Source organism: Rhinatrema bivittatum, chromosome 4 (assembly GCF_901001135.1).
Source record: "Rhinatrema bivittatum chromosome 4, aRhiBiv1.1, whole genome shotgun sequence".
Taxonomy (NCBI): domain Eukaryota; kingdom Metazoa; phylum Chordata; class Amphibia; order Gymnophiona; family Rhinatrematidae; genus Rhinatrema; species Rhinatrema bivittatum.
Genome location: NC_042618.1, coordinates 38,846,909 through 38,868,056, shown reverse-complemented (window position 1 = coordinate 38,868,056; position 21,148 = coordinate 38,846,909). Strand labels below are relative to the sequence as shown.

The window sequence follows — 21,148 nt, the reverse complement described above, 5'->3', positions numbered from 1 at the left end:
GTAATTTTCAGCCATGCCATTTAACCCAGATACATGAGTCTGGATTTTCCACAGGGCAGTATAGGCAGCGGCCTGGGGTGCCTCCTCCTGCAACCTGGTACAGGGCTAGATTTAAGATTATGGTGCCCATAGGCCAGTGGTAAGCAACTCTGGTCCTAGAGTGCCACAAACAGGTCTGATTTTCAGGAAATCCACAATGAATATGCATGAGATTTGTATACAGTGGAGGTAATACGTGCAAACATTTTTTTTTTAAATTTCATATTTATTTATTTATTTATATACCATCATTCTGAAGTTAACAATCATGGAGGTTTAAAATAAAAACATTGTATAAAAACCTAAAACAATATCTCATTCATATTTATTCTGGATATTCCAAAAACCGGACCTGTTTGTGGCACTCCAGAAACTACTCATATTCTAAGGGCTGCTCAGCATGAATGGCAGCAAGGTCAGACCCATCTCCTTACACAGGCAGGAACCAACTGGGGTGGGGATCGCCACCATCCCACACCTGTGCCTTTAAGGTGGTAACTCCAACAGGACATTGCCACTGATGCTGAGGGTCGCTTGAGACAAAGGGCCGTTCGGTGGAGGAGGAAGAGCCCCCTTCACCCTGGGTGCTTCTTGGGGGGTAGGAAGAACCATTGTTTTCTGGCATCTGCAGGCCTACCTAAGACACTACCAAGCTGATGCAATACCGTGCGCTGGTCACAGCGCACGGTTCAACATGTGATTGGATGCGTGTTTTGGACGTGCGTCCATGACCCCCAATGCAAAACGGGGGTTAGCGTGTCCAAAATGCGCACATAGGTAATAGCGCTCATCACATGTAAATGCATGTTGATGAGGCTATTAGCTATTCCACGTGATGCAAAAATAAAATGTGAACCAGACGCGCAGATTTTTACTCACCAAAGTTAACGCCTGCTCTGAGCAGGTGTTAAATTTGGAAGAGCCCAAAAAGTGTACAGAAAATCAGAAAATATTGCTTTACTGCACTTCCTCCAACTTAGTATCTTGGCGATATTAAGTCAGAGGAACTAAAAAAATTAGAACTGTCCCAAAAAATAACAAATTTTAAAAAATAAAGGGGCGGATTTTAAAAGCCCTGTGCACGTAAATCCGGAAGGATTTACGCGCGCAGGGCACTCGCGCGCCGGCGCACCTATTTTGCATAGGCCGCCGGCGCGCGTAAAGCCCTGGGATGTGCGTAAGTCCCGGGGGTTTCTAAAAGGGGCGTGTCGGGGGCGTGGCTGGAGTGACGCGGCGTTTTGGGGGTGGCGACGTGCGTGACGCGGCGTTTCGGGGGTGGCGACGCGGGCGTGGTTTCGGCCGGGGGGTGTTCTGGGGGCGTGGCCGCGGCCTCCGGACCAGCCCCCGGGACTGGAACACGGAGCAGGGCTGCCGGCCGGCGCACGCAAAGTTACGCCTGCTGAAATCGGAGCGGCCTCGGAGGGAACAGGCAGCGCGCATCCCCTTGCACGCGGCGACCCCGGATTTTATAAGATACGCGCGGCTACACGCGTATCTTATAAAATCCACTCCAATCGTACTTTTGTTCGCGCCTGGTGCGCGAACAAAAGTACGCAATCGCGCAATTTTTTAAAATCTACCCCAAAGGATGCTGGCGGTCAGGTTCAGGAAAAGGGATGCTCAATTGATGAGCGTCCACGGGGTGCTCTAAAATTGAGCGTCTGTTTTCCTAACAGCCATCTCTCCTGGGCACCTGCTGCCGAGGAGGTGCAATGTCTCCTAGCGCCTCCTTTTTACCGCAGCGCTTGATTTAAATATTAAATGGGGTGCGGGGGAGAAGTGGATCAACATGCGTTAAGGGAGCCGGCACTCAATCACGAGCGCCCGTTTACCGCGCGCCAAAATTGCATCGACCCGTGGGAAAGTAAACCCGGCCCTGCCTTCGGGGTGGTTTTTTTTTTAATGTTAATTTTTGTATTTGCACAAAGTCGGAGCTGATTGCTCAGGACATATTGTCAAATCCTCCTTCCTGGCTCAGGAGACCCTCCGTTCTGAACGCGTTGCGTTTTGCTCCCTGGTCCCTCCTTGGGATGCACCAGCTGCGCTGGGATTACTTCCAAGAGTTAACGCCCCGCAGGGCAGCAGAGCGACACCGCGGCAAGCTCGTTCCCTGCACCAGGGGCGCGCTGCCGCTTTCCTGAAGTCGGATAGTTAATTGCTGCCGGCTTCGTCGTGCCCCCGCTTTCGCGAGGGCTGTTGAATTACAGAGAACCTGTTCCTTGGAAAGAATGATTCACTGCTCCTCTTTCTTCATTACTCACCGACAAGAAACCTTAAAGAATTAAAAAAAAACAAAAAAACCCTCCAAAAAAGCACTTTTATGGGGCATCCGAACACTCCTGCTGCTGGGCCCGGGGAGACCCGCCTGACAGAGGTCACGTGCCTCGTCTGACTGGGTGGGGGCCGCCGGTTCATCTCTGCGAGGGCGGTGAGGTGCGCCCCCGAGCCAAAACCCAGAGTCTTGCGCTCGCACCTAAGGTGTAATGTCAGCGCCGGTCGCTAAGCGGCAGTCGCGGTATCTCCTGCTTGGGAGCGCGCCGTGGCCGCGGCTACCTGTGCACTGATGAAAGCGCGGCCCTTCCCTCCTACATGAACCCGATCTCGTACCTTCTGCCGGTGCTCATTCGCTTAGTGCTCCTGGAACTCGAGTGCATGACGTGCCCCTCTCCCCTAACCACTATTATAAGGATTTGAGATGACTAATGCGTGTGATAAGTAGTGAAAACCTGGGCAGGAACGCACATGCCTCTGCCACTTTGCAGCCACTGCTTCCTGTTGCTTCCCATGCTACAAGCACAGAGGAAGACACCCAGATCTTATACGAGATGGTGTAATACAAGCAACGCTAAACTTGGCTTTAAATTTTAGAGCAGGTTTTTCTTTGCGCAAGTACTAAAACTCAGGGTCCCCCGAGGATGCAGTAAAGTAATAGCATGCAAATACCTGTTAAAACATTTTTTAAAAGTGTGCTAGAAGTAAAAAACAAAAAAAAAAAATCCCACACTTTTTTACTCAGAGGCTATTTGCAGGCCATTCACGTTAAAAAAAAAAAAAAAAAAAGTCCTATCTCCCACCCAGGATGCTGACCTCCCATCCTGAGGTCCAGTCCAGCAAGCAAGGTGGCCCAAGTCTGGGAATCCTTTCTCCACTAATCTTTAAATGCCCGGTGTCCAGGGCATTCTGATTCCCTCCTCTGCTGCCCATGAAACTCCTCCCTCCCCACTGGGAACCCCTGCAGGAGAACCACTTCCCAGCAGAGCTGTTCCTGATTGATCCTTTTCACTGACACAAGAATCCTGGGAGAAGGGAAGAGCCCCTCACCAGAGTACATGAGTCCAGGGCCGAGAAGGATTAAGGAGGCCCCAGGAAGCAAGCAGGAAGCCAGCCTGAACTTAAGGTGAACTGCCGATACTGTAAAGTGCGCTGTATAATCCGCTGTTGGATGCGCGTTTTCGCCGTGCATCCACTACCCCTTATACTGTAAGGGGTTTAGCGCTTCAAAAACGTGCATCCAACCCCCGCCAAAACTAATAGCGCTCATCCCATGCAAATGCATGTTGTGGCTATTAGTCATTCGCTCAGGATACCGAAAAAAAAAAATGTGCGGCCAGTCCTCACATTTTACGCTCAGAAATTAGCGCCTACCCAAGGGCTGGCGTTAATTTCTGAGCAGCAGGAAAAAGTGTACAGAAAAGCAGAAAATACTGCTTTTCTCTATATCCTCCAACTTAATATCGTAGCAACATGAAGTCAGAGAAACCAAAAGGTAAAAAAAAAAATACCAAAAAAGTGCCTGCAGGTCAGGTTAGGAAAACGGACTGCCAAGGCTGTCAGCGGGTCTGGAAAACGGACGCTCGTAAAATTGAGCGTCGGTTTTCTGAACCTGCTGATAGCCACCTCTCCCGGGCCAAGGAGGCACTAGGGGCACATAATCTTCCCTAGCGCCTCTTTATAGCGCGACCCCTCATTTAAATACAGGATCGTGTGCCCACAAGAAGTGGCTGGGCGCGTGTTGGGAGAGCGGGCGCTCAACACTGTCACAGAAGGAAAAAAAAAAAGCTGCAAAATTTTTTCTTTCTCTCTTTTTCTGGGGCCTCCCAGTTCCACTCACCGAGCTGAAGCTACAATAGGCCAAGGGGTAGCCCACCTGTGCAGTCAGGGTTCAAGCAGTGAGTCAGGGTCGGACAGGCCAGCAGATTTTTTTTTTTTTTCCTTCTCCTTTCCCCGGAGAGAAACTTAGTTTGGAGGCAGCTGGCAAAGCAGGGAAGAAGGAGCAAGTGATCTAGGTCCTGGCAGCAGCAATTGCAGAATGCCGTACAAACGCAAATTGACCAGCAGCAGGCGCTACGAGAACACGTTATGCAGCAAAACACAGTGCTAGCGCAGGTAGCTCAGGCCATACAGACTGCCATGAACAGGCAACCTCTCTCGTCACCAGTCGTACTTAAGATGGCCCCGAGAGAAGACCCCCACTCTCCTGAAGATCTTTGAATGGCCCGCTCGCTTGGCAGGATGCCCAGCATACATATAGAAACATAGTGTTATGGTTAATGGTGTTTGGGTGGATCCTTGGACACTGTGGCAGCTGACCACGCCCATGGGGGGCAATCCCGTGAGGGACCACATTGTCAGGCTAGACTCTGGACACACAAACACAGATTTGAATCTTTTATTAGACAGTGTGAATGACCACCAGAGGTGGCAGTAGTGAGTAGTGGTTGTAGAGCCTGGCTGGGCGCGTCTCTCACAGAATGCTGGAACAGCGGATCCTCCGCACAATGTTTCAGCACTTGGTCGACTGCCTACTCTGCCCACATCAAGGGTACGCAGTAGCCTATTTGGATGAAATCGTGGTGCACAGCCCAGATTGGAAGACATACTTAAGCCAACTCCAGGCCATGCTAATCAGTTTGAGGAAAGCAGGACTAATGGCTAACCCTAAGAAGTGCTTCCTAGGGGGGCAAGAAGTCTACTATCTTGGCTATATCCTGGGGGAGGGCAAGGCTCATCCGCAGACCCAGAAGATCGAGGCATTCACCCAGGTGCCAGTCCCAAAAACAAAAGCGAGTGAGTCTGTTCCTAAGCATCATGGGGTACTGTAGAAGATTTATCCCCAGTTATTTGGAGAAGGCGGAGCCTCTCACAAGACTGTTGGTAAAGAAAGCACTGGAGAAGATACAGTGGTCAGCTGACGCAAAGAAGGTCTCTGAAAGAGGTGACATGTTCCTAACCGGTCATGATAAGTTCGGACTTCACCAAACTTTTCATGGTGCCTCAGAAGTAGGTTTGGGAGCAGTCTTAGACCAAGAGAAGGATGGCCAACAAGATCCTGTGCATACATTAGAAAATGCTGATGCCATGGGAAAAGCATTATTCAACAGTCAAGAAGGAGGCCTTGGCAGTCAAGTGGGCCTTAGAGGCCTTGTGCTACTACCTGCTGGGATGGCAGTTCACACTTATAACGGACCACCAACCGCTCCTTTGGATAAACAGAAATAAGGAGTCCATTGCGAGGGTGATGAGTTGGTTCCTGGCCCTCCACCCTTCAACTACAAAATATAACATATGGTAGGAAAGGAAAACACCAATGCAGATTTCCTGCCCTGAGAGGTGTCCCTGGTACAGGCAGGTGCTCACCTGAATAAGGGTGAGCTGAGGGGAAAGGTATGTGAGGGAGTCTATCTGAAACTCCCTCAGACTACCTTAAGGGTCCAGGCACAGCAGTGTCATCCAGTCCTCCTTAAAATCCAGAGCCACAGGGAATCCTGGGTGAAAGATGGAGCCCCTCACCAGAATATAAGAACCCAGGGCCTAGAAGGGTTAGGGAGGCCCTGGAGAGCAGGCAGGAAGCCAACCTCTGCTAAAACCTACGTTTGATGTGTATACTACCTGAACTTAAGGTGAGCTGCATTCTTTGTTTTGATTTGCTTTGCACTGTAAATAAATTGCACATAAAGGAAACAGTAATACTCTGCCTCCTGGCTGTTTCCAAAGCTGCAATTGCCCAAGTTACCACAAGGACACACAGAGAAACCCAAGACCCTAAGAGAGAAAGACATAGAACTGTGAGTGTTATCATTAAGTTGCCGTAGTGTTGCTTTATTGTGTATTTAGAGACAGTTAGGAACTGTCAGTGGTGGGCTAGAAGCAGGAGAGCCTGAAGCTCTATAGGAAGGTGACTGGGACTATTTAGTGGAGAACACACAGCAGAAAATAGCAGAAGAATAGAGTTCCCACTGTATGGGGTTTTTTTTTAGCTATTTCAGCGCTCCTAGCTCAGAGCAAAGTCCAGGCATCATCTGGGCACATGCAACTAGGAGAAAAGGATCGGCTTGCCATTCTCATTGGCTTCCGAGACAAAATCAATGAATCCTGAGGCGCATTGGCTTTCCACCAGAAGCAGGACAGGCTTTTGGGTAGGGCGAGCAGGGCGATTGCCCTGGGTGCCTTGCAACAAGGGGTGTTGCCAGCCATAGGTCACCACCTACACTTCCCTGTGGTGCTTGCGTGTGCAGCTGAGCAAGGTCCCTTAACCTCAGACCGTGCAGACCCAGACCCAAGGGGAGATCGGAAGGAGCAGCGGAAACCTGCGCCACCCCCTGCCACTGTTCCGAGACTGCACGCGTGCTCAAAGCTTAAGGGCCAGCACTTCCTGTATTGCTGAAATTGTCCACAAGTTCTGAGCGTGCTCAAAGAGCTGGTTCAGATGGGGAAGAGTGGTGGCTGCAGCTCTGCCACAAAACAGGAGGAAGCAGCAGGGGCAGGCAGAGGCGGTGGTAGCAGCAAGGTAGGGTGGGAGAGACAGGAGGGAGATGCCGAGAGAGAAAGGGAAAGGCAGGAGGCAGATGCTGGGGATGGGGGAGAGGGTCCTGGAAATGGGGAATTTAAGAGACAGGGGAGTGGATGCTGTGTATGGAGGAAGTAAGAGGCAGGGGGAGGATGCTAGGGATAAGGGGGTTAGGAGGCAGAGGAAATGATGCTGGGAATAGGAGTAAGAGGCAGGGGACAGAAGCTGAGGGAAGGGGTAAGTAGGGTTGCCAACTGGCTCCAGATTTTCAGGACAGGTCGAAGCCAGTTCTGGTTTTACTCCCCTGCATGCAGGTACTTATACTCTTGATTTTCTTAGGGAATGCAATAGGGAAATCAGAATAAGTCCCAGCATGCAATGGGGTAAAACCAGGAATGGATCAACCTGTCCTGAAAATCTGGAGCCAGTTGGCAACCCTAGGGGTAAGAGGTAGGAAAGAGGATGCCAGGGGAGAGAATAAGAGGTGGGGTGGGGGGCAGATGCTGGAGGAGGAGGGGACCCCACTTCACCCTTCACTTGAAGAGAAAGCTTGTGTGCACCTGAGCCTTTGCTACTCTATGTCAAAGATCATGAGGTAAAGATCACTTGGTGGGGAAGAGCATCACTGACAATTCTTGCCCGGGGCACCATTTACCCTGGAGCCAGCCCTGACCAGAAGACATTGCATCCCTTATTCTTCCAAGGAAATCAGATTGATTTTGCAATTTACAATTCAGATTCCATCACAGTGATTTAATGTTTATGGATGACTTGCTAACTGGTCTGCAAATCGGAAGAATGCATTTGGGAGTAAAACTGGGTCTTTGACCGTAAGAGATCTGGTAGCGCACAGCCCAACGACATGCCTGGGCTCTTGTGGAGAAGATCTGAGCTCCTCCTGCTCTGATATGTTCTGTAGCTCAACATCAGCCTTAAATAGAAAAACAAATCCCATTATTTTTGTACTGAAACACAAATTTAAGGCAAAAGACAGTCTGGCCCATTTGGAACCCCTGGCGGCCGCCCTGTTATGCCGCCAGCTGTCTTCCAGGCAACGTGCTAGGCGCCAGAGGGGAGAGGAGCTCATTTTCTGGCCAGTGGCCCATAGTGCTGGTCATGGGGCTAGCAAGAAAGCAGGAGCAGTTAGGATAGCTGACATCCTCAGCCAACCAGAACAGGGACAGCAGGGAGTCTTAGGAGAACTATAGGGTGCAGTGGGGCCTAATCCATCTTACTAGATAAACGAAGCTTGACCGACGTGCCGCAAATGCGCAGTAGAGACCAGCTCTACCGCGCATGTGTGGGCGAGCATGTCGGTCTGAGCCAGCGTCAGAAAGAAAAAAGCAGCGGCGACGGCGGTAGCGGCCAGTAGCGAGGGAGGGAGAAGAGAGAGAGAGGGAGGGACGGAGAGAGAGAGTGGGGGGGAGGGACTGAGTGAGAGGGAGAGGGGGGACTGAGTGAGAGGGAGTGAGTGGGAGGGAGTGAGTGGGACTGAGGGAGAGGACGGAGGGAGTGGGACTGAGTGAGAGTGAGTGGGACTGAGTGAGTGAGAGGGAGGGAGAGAGGGGGGAGGGAGTGAGTGAGACTGAGTGGGAGGGAGGGACTGAGTGAGAGGAGAGGGAGGGTGGGGAGGAGTGGGTGAGGGAGGGAGGGAGGTAGGGGGTGGTGAAGAGTGAGGGGAGAGAGAATGAGGGGGAGGTGAGAGACAGAGGGATGTAGCCCGTTTTAACGGGCTTAACGGCTTGTTAGAACATAAAATGTGCCATGCTGGGTCAGACCCAAGCTCCACTGAGCCCAACATCCTTTCTCTGTCAGTGCCCAATCTGGATCATCGTTTATGTATTTATTTATTAATGAGCATTTGATATTCCACCTTCTCCTAAAGATAGGCCTATGGCAGATTACATGAAGTAATAAGGCACTGAGTACATCCTGTAAGTAATGGATATGTACAAATATGAGGTAGCTTACAAGTAAATAGATAAGTAGGGAACACTAGATAATAATATAGAAGTAGGTGCCTTGGGTATAACTTGTATATATAGTAAGTTAAACACTAGTTGGATAGAGCTGGCCTGGAACTGGGCAAACCTTGTAGGTACACATTCGAGGAGACTTCCGCTGGGCAGGTACTAGATGATGAGTCTCTCTACCTGGAAGACCCGAAAGAGTAGATCCAACTCCTTGTTGCTGACTCCCAGGGTTAAGGGGCAGATTCCCCCGTGTCCACCTGGCTAATAATTGCTTATGGTCTTTTCCTCCAGGAACTTGACTAAACCCCTTTTAAATCATCTATGTTAGATGCCTCGGCCACATCATCTGGTCTGAAGATCTTTCAGCTTTAAGGTACTTGGAGGGATGAGGGCCTGGGAGGGCAAACTTTGATTGGATAAGGGATCCAGCAGGGGGAGTTGAAAGGCTGGCACCGTCCCTTTAAAATCACCTTTCTTAAGATGTTTAAGAGGTTTGGGTGGGGGAGGTGGCAGATTTGACCTGGCAGGACCCTGATTTAGTGCTTGTGTGTTTTGGAGATGGAGGGAGTGATAGGGTCACTAGGCCCACAACCTTTTTTTTTTTAAACTGCACCTCCAGTTGACTAACTATATTCTTTTGAATATAGCCAATTAAGTGGCAAGTTATCCAGCCATACAAGACCAGATAACTTTAGACCTGCTATGAGGCAGTCCTAGATATCCAGCTAAGATAGCCAGATACAAATAAACATCAGCTAAGTTAGATGCTCCAGAACACCTCTTGTTTTTATAGCTAGATTTTATCTGGACAATGATTTATCCAGCTAAAATCTGGCCAGATAAGAGGCCCAATATTAAAAACTTGCCTTGTAGCCAGATAACTTGTGAATTATCTAGCTAAATGGCTTTGAATATTAAATAACATAAGAATTGCCATATTGGGTCGGGCTGAGGATCCATCAAGCCCAGCATCCTGTTTCCAACAGTGGCCAATCCAAGACACAAATGTGCTACTTACAACTGCCTGGTGCCTCCCCTAGTTTCTGTGTTTTTTGAAAGACTAACCGATTCACATTTACCTGTTCTAGTCCTCTCATGATTTTATAGACCTCTATTATATCTCCCCTCCGCCGTCTCTTCTCCAAGCTGAGCAGCCCTAAGCTCTTTAGCCATTCCTCATAAGGGAGCCATTTCATCCCCTTTATCATTTTGGTCGCACTTCTCTGAACTTTTCCAGTGCAACCTCATATTTTTTGAGATGCGGCAACCAGAACTGCACACAATACTCCAGGTGAGGCCTCACCATGGAGCTATACAGAGGTATTTTGATATTCTCTGTTTTATTCTCCATTCCTTTCCTAATAATTCCTTTGTTTCTTTGACCGCCACCACACACAGAGGAGGACCGGAAGTCTAATCTGCGCACTGCTCCCAGCATCCCCTGGGAGAGGAGTCCAGAGGTCACCGCAAGCGATCCAGGGATTGACTTCCACAGTCCCAGCTTCCAGAGACCCCGCACCCTTTGCAGTAGAGGAAGCCCGGAAGGCTCATCTGCATACTGCTCCCAGCATCCCCCAGGAGAGGAGTCCAGAGGTCACTGCAAGCGATCCAGGGATTGACTTCCACAGCCCCAGCTTCCAGAGACCCCGCATCCTTTGCAGTAGAGGAGGACCGGAAGCACATGCCGTTGGGCATGCGAATCTCAAACCCTTCCATTAACTGAGTGAAGATTAATTTAATGGTGGTTAAAGAGGATTGGTAGGTATAGCTTTCAGAAATTTTTGGGCTTATAAAAGTTTGGTGAAAGGTGAAATTAAGGAATATATTCTTTAGAGTTTGTGTGTGTGTGAGGTAATAAGAAAGCCAGAGATAGTTAATTCTAGTGTCTGTCTTTCCTACCCACTCAACCCTTGATTTTTAGGCACAAGACACTTTCTGATTAAAAATCAATCAGGGTCTTATCTAAATCATACTATTGTACCAGCCCTTATTGAAAGTTTAATCATCCCCTTGAGGGACACTAGCTGATTAATTAGTAAATTCACCTGTAAATTTAAAGTACTCTCATTCCAACTCCCTTAGTATCCTAAACTTAACTAGGAACTCAATAAAACTAAGATGAAGGCAGCAGTCCAGCAGCAAGAGGGGGGCTTTCCAGTCTTTTGCATTGAGTGTCACATGTATGATTTTCTTTACCCACTGGTGAGAGATTGTATATGTGCACTCGGTGCAAAGAGTTCCTGGCTCTCAGGGAACGAGTTCAATCTCTGGAGGCTAGAGTAGCAGACTTGGAGGAGCTGAGGCAGACAGAGAGGTACATTGATGAGACCTTCAGGGACATAGTAGCCAAGTCCCAAATCCAGTCTGGCAGCCCCAGTGCTGCCTTGGATCAGAAAGGTCTCCCAGTAGGAGAACATCACCCTGGTGTAGCAGGAAGTGATCCTGTAGCAAGGACCTGCACTCCAGGTGATATATTGTCCTCTCGCATTGAGGACAAGTCTCCCAGGGTTACTGCCCAGGAGGGAAGGGTTAGGCCGGCCATCATAGTTGGTGATTCAATGGTTAGAAATGTAGATAGCAGGGTGGCTGGTGGACGGGAGGACCGCCTGGTAATTTGCCAGCCTGGTGCGAAGGTGGCAGACCTCACGCATCACCTAGATAGGATTATAGACAGTGCTGGGGAGGAGCCGGATGTCATGGTTCATGTGGGCACCAACGACATAGGAAAATGTGGGAGACAGGTTCTGGAAGCCAAATTTAGGATTTTTGGTAGGAAGCTGAAATCCAGAACCTCCAGGGTGGCATTCTCTGAAATGCTTCCTGTTCCACATGCAGGTCCCCAGAGGCAGGCAGAGCTCCAGAGGTTCAATGCGTGGAGGAGACGATGGTGCAGGGGAGAGGGATTCAGCTTTGTAAGGAACTGGGGAAACTTTTGGGGAAAGGGGAGACTTTTCCGAAAGGATGGGCTCCACTTTAACCATAGTGGAACCAAGCTGCTGGCACTAACTTTCAAAAAGGAGATAGAGCGGGCTTTTAAACTAGATCTAGGGGGAAAGCCGACAGTCACTCAGCAGTGCATGGTTCGGAGAAATGTATCCTTGAAGGATACTAATACAGGAGAGTTAGGGCATCCCAACAGAGAGGTTCCATTAAAAGCAAACATAGTCCATGTGCCTATATGTAAAAAATCACTGAAGCTAATAATTTCCGAATTATCCCTAACAACTTAAAAGCAGGTTGTTAATACAAACAAAAACCACACTTTGAAATGTCTGTATGCCAATGCCAGAAGTCTAAGAAGTAAGATGGGAGAGTTAGAGTTTAAAGCAGCAAATGATGAGATTGACATAATTGGCATCACAGAGACTTGGTGGAAGGAGGATAACCAATGGGACAGTGCTATATCAGGGTACAAGTTATATCGCAATGATAGGGAGGATCAACTTGGTGGGGATGTGACACTTTATGTCTGGGAGGGTATAGAGTCCAACAGGATAAAGATCAAACAAGAGGCTAAATGCTCAGTAGAATCTATATGGGTAGAAATCCCATGTGTATTGGGTAAGAGTATAGTGATAGGAGTATACTACCGTCCACCTGGACAAAATGGTCAGACAGATGATGAAATGCTAAGAGAAATCAAGGAAGCTAACCAATTTGGCAGTGCAATAATAATGGGAGATTTCAATTACCTCAATATTGACTGGATAAATGTAACATCGGGACTTGCTAGAGACATAAAGTTCCTGGATGTAATAAATGACTGCTTCATGGAGCAATTGGTTCAGGAACCAACAAGAGAGGGAGCTATTTTAGATTTAATTCTTAGTGGAACGCAGGATTTGGTGAGAGAGGTAACGTGGTGGGGCCACTTGGCAACAGTGATCACAACATGATCAAATTTAAACTAATAACTGGAAGGGGGACAATAAGTAAATCTGCAGCTCTAACACTAAACTTTCAAAAGGGAAACTTTGATAAAATGAGGAAAATAGTTAGAAAAAAACTGAAAGGGTAGCTGCAAAGGTTAAAAGTGTTCAACAGGCATGGACATTGTTTAAAAATACAATCCTAGAGGCGCAGTCCATATGTATTCCACACATTAAGAAAGGTGGAAGGAAGGCAAAACGATTACCGTCATGGTTAAAAGGTGAGGTGAAAGAGGCTATTTTAGCCAAAAAAAATCCTTCAAAAATTGGAAGAAGGATCCATCTGAAGAAAAAAGGATAAAACATAAGCATTGTCGAGTTAAGTGTAAAACATTAAGACAGGCGAAGAGAGAATTTGAAATTAAGTTGGCCGTAGAGGCAAAAACTCATAATAAAAATGTTTTAAAATATATCCGAAGCAAGAAAACTGTGAGGGAGTCGGTTGGACCATTAGATGACCGAGGGGTTAAAGGGGCTCTTAGGGAAGATAAGGCCATTGCAGAAAGACTAAATTAATTCTTTGCTTCTGTGTTTACTAATGAGGATGTTGGGGAGATACCAGTTCCAGAGATGGTTTTCATGGGAGATGACTCAGATGAACTGAACGAGATCACTGTGAACCTGGAAGATGTAGTAGGCCAGATTGACAAACTAAAGAGTAGCAAATCACGTGGACCGGATGTTATGCATCCTAAGGTACTGAAGAAACTCAAAAATGAAATTTCTGATCTATTAGTTACAATTTGTAACCTATCATTAAAATCATCCATTGTACCTGAAGACTGGAGGGTGGCCACTGTAACCCCAATATTTAAAAAAAGGCTCCAGGGGCGATCCAGGTAATTATAGACCAATGAGCCTGACTTCAGTGCCAGGAAAAATAGTGTAATCTATTCTCAAGATCAAAATCGTACAGCATATAGAAAGACATGATTTATTGGAACACAGTCAACATGGATTTACCCAAGGGAAGTCTTGCCTAACAAATCTGCTTCATTTTTTTGAAGGGGTTAATAAACATGTGGATAAAGGTGAACCAGTAGATGTAGTGTATTTGGATTCTCAGAAGGCGTTTGACAAAGTCCCTCATGAGAGACTTCTAAGAAAACTAAAAAATCATGGGATAGGAGGTGATGTCCTTTCGTGGATTATAAACCGATTAAAAGACAGGAAACAAAGGGTAGGATTAAATGGTCAATTTTCTCAGTGGAAAAGGGTAAACAGTGGAGTGCCTCAGGGATCTGTACTTGGACCGGTGCTTTTCAATATATATATAAATGATCTGGAAAGGAATACGACGAGTGAGGTAATCAAATTTGCGGATGATACAAAATTATTCAGAATACTTAAATCACAAGTGGATTGTGATACATTACAGGAAGACCTTGCAAGACTGGAAGATTGGGCATCCAAATGGCAGATGAAATTTAATGTGGACAATGACCCTTGCTGTAGTTACATGATGTTAGGTTCCATATTAGGAGCTACCACCCAGGAAAAAGATCTAGGCATCATAGTGGATAATACTTTAAAATCGTCGGCTCAATGTGCTGCAGCAGTCAAAAAAGCAAACAGAATGTTAGGAATTATTAGAAAGGGAATGGTTAATAAAACGAAAAATGTCATACTGCCTCTATGTCGCTCCATGGTGAGACCGCACCTTGAATACTGTGTACAATTCTGGTCGCTGCATCTCAAAAAAGATATAGTTGTGATGAAGAAGGTACAGAGAAGGGCAACCAAAATGATAAAGGGGATGGAACAGCTCCCCTATGAGGAAAGGCTGAAGAGGTTAGGGCTGTTCAGCTTGGAGAAGAGACGGCTGAGGGAGGATATGATAGAGGTCTTTAAGATCATGAGAGGTCTTGAAAGAATAGATGTGAATCGGTTATTTACACTTTCGAATAATAGAAGGACTAGGGGGCATTCCATGAAGTTAGGAAGTAGCACATTTAAGACTACCGTAATCGGAGAAAATTCTTTTTCACTCAATGCACAATAAAGCTGTGGAATGTGTTGCCAGAAGATGTGGTTAGTATATTTAGTGTAGCTGGGTTTAAAAAAGGTTTGGATAAGTTCTTGGAGGAGAAGTCCATTAACAGCTATTAATCAAGTTTACTTGGTGAATAGCCACTGTTATTGATTCCATCAGTAGCATGGGATCTTCTTGGTGTTTGGGTGATTGCCAGGTTCTTGTGGCCTGGTTTGGCCTCTGTTGAAAACAGGATGCTGGGCTTGATGGACCCTTGGTCTGACCCAGCTTGGCAATTTCTTATGTTCTTATTGTCCTGTAAAACGCACAGATCCTTTTCCTGGGTGGTATCTCTTAATATGGAACCTAACATCGTGTAACTACAGTGTGGATTACTCTTCCCCATGTGCATCACGTTGCATTTGTCCACATCCCTCACCATCATATTTGGTGAGGGATGCTGCTCTGTTGATCACTTCTATGTTTCATGCTTTTATTTTGTAGTGATGTAGAGTTGCTCAAAGATATATTGAAATTTCATCTGCCAATTGACTGCCCAGTCTTCCAGTCTCGCAAGGTCCTCCTGCAATTTTTTACAATCCACTTGTGATTTAATAACTAAGAATAATTTTATGTCTGCAAATTTGATCACCTCACTTGTTGTTCCCCTTTCCTGATCTTTTATGCGACACCCTGTATCTAACACCATTGTATTTGGTCTATTTGTTTATTTGTTTATTTATTTAACAGCTTTTCTATACCGACATTAGTAGGCACATCATATCGGTTTACATCAAACAATAGATGGAAAATACAATGAACAGGGAGGGGGGACGGACAAAATACCGAAACATGTTGCAGCAAGGTGCTGCAGCAGGTGGCGGCTATACAGGTGAGCCTGATAAAGAGAACTGGAGAGGTAACATATTAACGTACTAACTTAGAGAGGCATGAGGTTAGAGGTAAGGTGAGGAGGTGAGGTGGTGAGGTATGGAGGTACATGGATCTAGTCTGGATATGCCTGGTGGAAAAGCCAGGTCTTTAGCATTTTCTTGAATTTAAAGGGGCAGGGCTCGAGGCGGAGGTTTGTAGGTAGAGCATTCCAACGAGTGGGGCCAGCAATAGATAGGGCGCGATCCCTTGTTGCGGTGAGGCGAGCATTCTTGAGGGATGGGATATGAAGGGTACCTTTGAAGTTTGCTCTGGTTGGGCGGGAGGAGTGTGTGGGGTCAGAAAGGTTCATTGAGCCATGTGGAATTGTTTTTGTACATGGATTTGTGCATTATGGTGAGGGTCTTAAATAGGATGCGAGATGGTATAGGGAGCCAGTGGAGGTCTTTGAGGAGGGGGGTTATGCGGTCAGATTTGCGTGCATTCATGATGGTTCTAGAGGTGACGTTCTGTAGCATTTGGAGAGGTTTGATAGTGGAGTAGGGAAGGCCTAGATACAAAGAATTGCAGTAGTCCAGTTTGGATGAAAGGGTTGCTTGTATGACTGTTCGGAGGTCGTGAGTGTGGAGTGTTGTTGTGCACCATCTACATTATGTATTCACTGTCATCCTTGCAGAGCTGTATTATCTTCTATTTGTTGCCATTATGTATTATATTAATTTGCTGTAACAAACTTTGAACCTTCTTGTTGGAAAAACCTAATATAAATAAGCAATGATGATGTATGCAAGGAACACACAGTCACTTAAAGGCCTTGAATGGGGTCCATGTGTTGCATTCCTGTGCACAGTATTTAAAAGGAGCTCAGCTACTGGATTTTATAGCAGCTCCTTACTAAATTCACATAAAGCATTTTGCTTGAATGCTTTAACAGGGTGAGCAGAGGAAGCATTTGCTCAGTTGCCAGTTTTCTCTTGAGCTGGAAAAAAAGATAAATCAGGTTTCATGTTGTTCCAAGAGAAAGGCAGGCTTCAATTTGCATTCAGCCAACATTCAGTTTCCCTGTATTATTTATAAGAGAAACGATCAGATGATACACCTTCCAGAGGAATAATGAGCAGTTAGCGTTCAGCCTCAGCATACTGGGTTACTATAACATACGACACCAGACTCAGCTGATCAGCAACCAAAGGAGGCGCAAACCATCAAAAAGCAGCATCAGCAGTGTAACTGTGCCAGCAAAACTAATTCCCCAGAGACTTTGGAAATGCGTAGAACACTTTCGAGCATTCACAGGTTTCTGGAGAGAAAAGGGATCACTGGGCATGACTATGTGTAGTTTTAAGGGGTAGTCTCTGAGCACCTTGTTTAGCGTCAGGGAGAAATGTCTTTTTTTTTTTTTTGCTGCTCAGAAGGATTGGCTGAAGGTGCAGAATGTTATTTCTCATTTCCCTGGATTATTGTGGCGAAACGATTGTAAGGTAATCAGACGAGGCTTGAACTCTTTCAGAAGTGCAATGGAAGCTGTGGTGCTCTTGGCAGTGTGGGTCTATTACAGGCCGGTGCTGTTCCACTGCTTCATTTTTGCTTCCGACCTCACTATTGGAGAGAGGATGCTGAGCTTGATGGACCACTGGTCTGACCCAGCATGGCACCGCTTATGTTCTTATGTCTTCTTTGAGTATTCAGTTTTTACTTGCTTAGTTTGTATGACTCATATTCCAAATTCAGATTGTTAAAATGTACTCCCTCAAAAGCACTTTTGAACTATTCAGAATGTGTATTTCCTTTTATCTGTTTCACAGGATCTCTCTCTCTCTCTCTCTGTTTTATTTATTGATCATTTTTTATATATTCTTATTTTTATTTTTTGAGCACTTTGAATTTCTGACGAAAAATGTGTTTTAATAAAACTTTGAACTACTCACACAAAGAGCTGCTACTTATCTAGGACCATCTTCTGGAACACTTCGGTAGAGTCCTGGATGATTTTTTTTTTTTTCTTTAAACTCCCACCTCTTAGCATGCTGGGATACGTAGTCATATTCTCCTCTAGCTCGGTGGTGCCCCATCCTGATTTCAATCGCCCTTAGCCAGCTGGGTTTCAAGCTGTCTGCCATGAATACGCCTGACATATCTCTGCATACATTTGATCTAAGAGCCTGGATAAGGTCAATATTTTGGTTGGCTGGAGGACCTGAGCTGTTTGTAGCTCTCGAGGACTGGAGTTGTCTACCCCTGCAGTTAGTGGAGACAGTAAGTGACAATCTATGTCACGCGGAGTTACACCATATAATGCAGTGTAATGGTTCCTGTTTGATAGATGCTTTGGAACTGCCTTTTAGTCATCTAGAAAGAGAAAGCCAGCTAAGTAGTAATGTTGTTTTAGATTGCAGGGGCCACGGTCAGGGTCATAGAACAGGAATGTGAATGTGGCAGATGGTTCTTTACAAATCCGGGTGCAGCAGCAAATAAAACAAACAAACCGTAAACCGAGGCAACACAAACTCAGCAGGAAGTGGGTAAAGGAAATGGCCCAGTGCACTGCACCACGCCTGTAAAGCAACGCTGTCCACTGCAGTGTGGTACCCCAGGGGCCTAAATTATTCATTTGTTGTTGGGCAGGTGGCCCAGACCGATATGCCCTGGAATCTAGAAACTTTTGTTTTGGATCTCCCGGGTCCCAGGGGTAGGTTTTGTGAAGAGTAAGCTAATTTAAAATCCCCTCGCAGCTGCCGATGTACCACGGCATCCCACTGGAAACGCATTGACCTGCCCAGAGATGATGACCGATCTGGGTCCGGGAGAGCTCCCCTACGGAGAAGCTTATTTTTCAGGTTAGGGGCTTCTCATCTTTCTTTGATGTTGCTTGGAAAGGCTCCTTGAAGCCGTTAGATCTCTGCACGGCTATGGGGAACCTGCATGATGAATTAGCCACTTAAGTGGAAATCTGAAAGGTAATTGTTCTTCCAGTGTTTCATGTTCATTTACTTATGCTTTCTACTTCTCAGTCTTAAGCAGTTTGCTTCACATTTTTTAATTTTTCCTTACAATCCACATATATAAAGGACAATGAAAAGCAAATATTGAATTAATGTAATACACTATTCCTAATTTATTGCAAAGAACATTTGGCCAATAGGTATATGATAAGCCAAGTCAGAATTTAACAAAGTGGGACCATGTAATGCATTTTTGTTAATCAGTACAGTACATCACTAAAAAAGCTTTGGAAAGGAACATTAACAAGTGAGGATAAGTCAAAATGTTAACACATGATGAATTTTTATGAACTATTTGATGTTTTTTATTTTAATGTTGCAACTTTTTATTGTAGTATTTTTATTATTTTATGAGACATATGCTGATTATGTGTGTTTTTAACCGTAAACTGCCTAGATTATAGGATATGGCGGTATAAAAAAACAAATTTTAAATAAATAAATACATATCAAGGAGTAGACAAACGTATACGTCATGTTTACCATCCGAGACAGTGGCCCTTTAAAAGTAAATAAACCTAAATTTAGGGTGCAGACCCTTTTAAACACTCTCTATGAAGAGGGAAGAAGTCTTTGATTTCTGTGCTTTGACTCAGCCCAGGCAGTAGCTCAGAACTGCATCACCCGCTGCACTGGGAACATCACCAGAGGAGCTGCTGCGCGGAACCATATGAGCAGGTTGCGTTGCGCTCACCACTCACCGGCACAGGAGTTGCCATAGTGACCACCAGGCCTCCAAGAGTGTTAGGCCCATTGTCTAGAAACAGTTTCATGAAGGAGCCCAGCCGCCCAAGGGCCTGCTTCGCTAATCCTTTTCTGTCATTGTGTGACTGTCGGGTGGAAATTATTAGTCCCTAAGATATTTCTTCCAGACTTCCAGGATTATTTGGAACACAATCGTGACAACAAGGATGAAGATCCCCCACCCTTCCAGCACTCTGCAGCATCTCTGACTCTGGGTGGGATATTAGAGCTCACCGGCTAAAAAGGAACCAAGAGATGGATCAGGCAAACAGTAAAGCGTGGCAGGAAACTGCTGATTAGAAGAGGCCCTCAGGAATCAGTGGGGAGAAAGCTTGTGCAAGTTTAACCCATGCATCATTTCTAAAATGTCCTCATGCCATGTATTCATAGGCAAACAAAGATAGGAATTTTGACTAAAATATGCATAATAATGTTTTTTCATGCCAGCTGAATTTAATTTTTAAAAATCTTATGTTCTGATTTCAGTGTCTGTGCCTCTTAAAAAAAAAAAACTGAACAGGCTATTGCTGTGTAGGAAAAAATGTCTCATACTGAAGGTTTCTGGTTCCTGCAGCAGCGGGTGACAGGTAGATTTGGTGGCAAGAGTCAGAAAATTCTACAACACTGTTTTGTTTGGTTTTTAATTAGATTATGTGGTATATCTGTGTCATATCTGCATATAGTTCCACATAACTTATCAATCTCTTCATTCCCACTTGGGAGCTAGAACAATTTCAAGCAAAGAGATATTCGCCATCTTGAGCAATAAAAGAAAGAAAGCTTTCACGAGGCCCCCGAGAGCTGGGAAATATTGAATAAACCCTTTTTAACACGGCTCATTAGACCTGCCTCTGCTGCCCTGTATGTAATACGTTATTGGCTTCGTAACAGCAGGCATGAGGCTCATCGTCCCTTTTCAGACAGGCAGAGTCGCTCTGCTGACATCAGCACCATCTGGAGGAGGGCGGAGGAAATGCACAGAGCATGCTCACTGCGTGACATCTGGGCAAAGAACGGGCAAGAAGCCAAAAATACTTGCCCACGCTTGAGTCGCTGTTCAGCCTCAGTTAAAGACGCTGTGAAAACACACGAACCTCGACCCCTTAAGAAACAACAGGGAACGTGCAGTATGAAAAAAGGTTATAAAAAGCACAACAGGACCAAAACATTGTACCGCGTACATATCAACTCAGTTCTATCGGCAGAATTGTTACAGAAATCCTCTGGTTTCTCTTCAGATCAAATAAATCGGAGTGTCCTTCTCTTTGGCTGAAATCCCAAGTGTAGGGTCTGAGTAATGACCTGAGGGCACCGTTCTTGGCCTTTTTGGCTGAGATTGAGAACCAGTAGGATATGGGGGTGGACAGGGCCGGTGCTACTGTGCCCCCTTCCTCCCCACCTCAACTCATCCTCACCATTGATTCTAATGGAGCCCTTCCTTTTCGTCTCCAGTAATAACTGTGTCTGAACATCATTTACAGGTGCAGCGGGGTTGCAGGAAGGTGACCAGTGCAGTGAACAGTTTTATTTTGGGATGGCAGGGGGATTGTTGCCCATGGAAAATTGTAGTACTATACTGTCAAAATATACCTAAAAGCACATTCCTTAAATTTTGTTACCACAAAATATGTCAAACCCAGTACAAACGTCTGAGGGCTGGCAGGTATGTCCTGTACAGGAAAGAGTTAATTATGCACTAGAAACCTTCTAATCAGCCAACTAAATCCAGCTGTTTATCAACATGTAAATTCTGTGTGGGAAATACATCTGGAAGAGAGACTGTGAACTGGGTCCCAGGATATTTTGCACTG

The 21,148-nt window shown here is 46.0% G+C and overlaps 1 long non-coding RNA gene across 5 annotated transcripts in view; it reads left to right on the top strand.

The window, feature by feature from the left end:
- LOC115089740 overlaps positions 1 to 21,148 on the top strand; it is a 56,881-nt gene that overhangs the window by 21,029 nt on the left and 14,704 nt on the right. The window contains exon 3 of one of the 5 annotated variants that reach the window (XR_003856220.1): positions 10,198 to 10,335. The exons of the other annotated variants lie outside the window; for them this stretch is intronic. This is a non-coding gene — a long non-coding RNA (uncharacterized LOC115089740). Of the gene's footprint in view, positions 1 to 10,197; positions 10,336 to 21,148 lie in introns of those variants that run through there. 5 annotated transcript variants of the gene reach the window in all.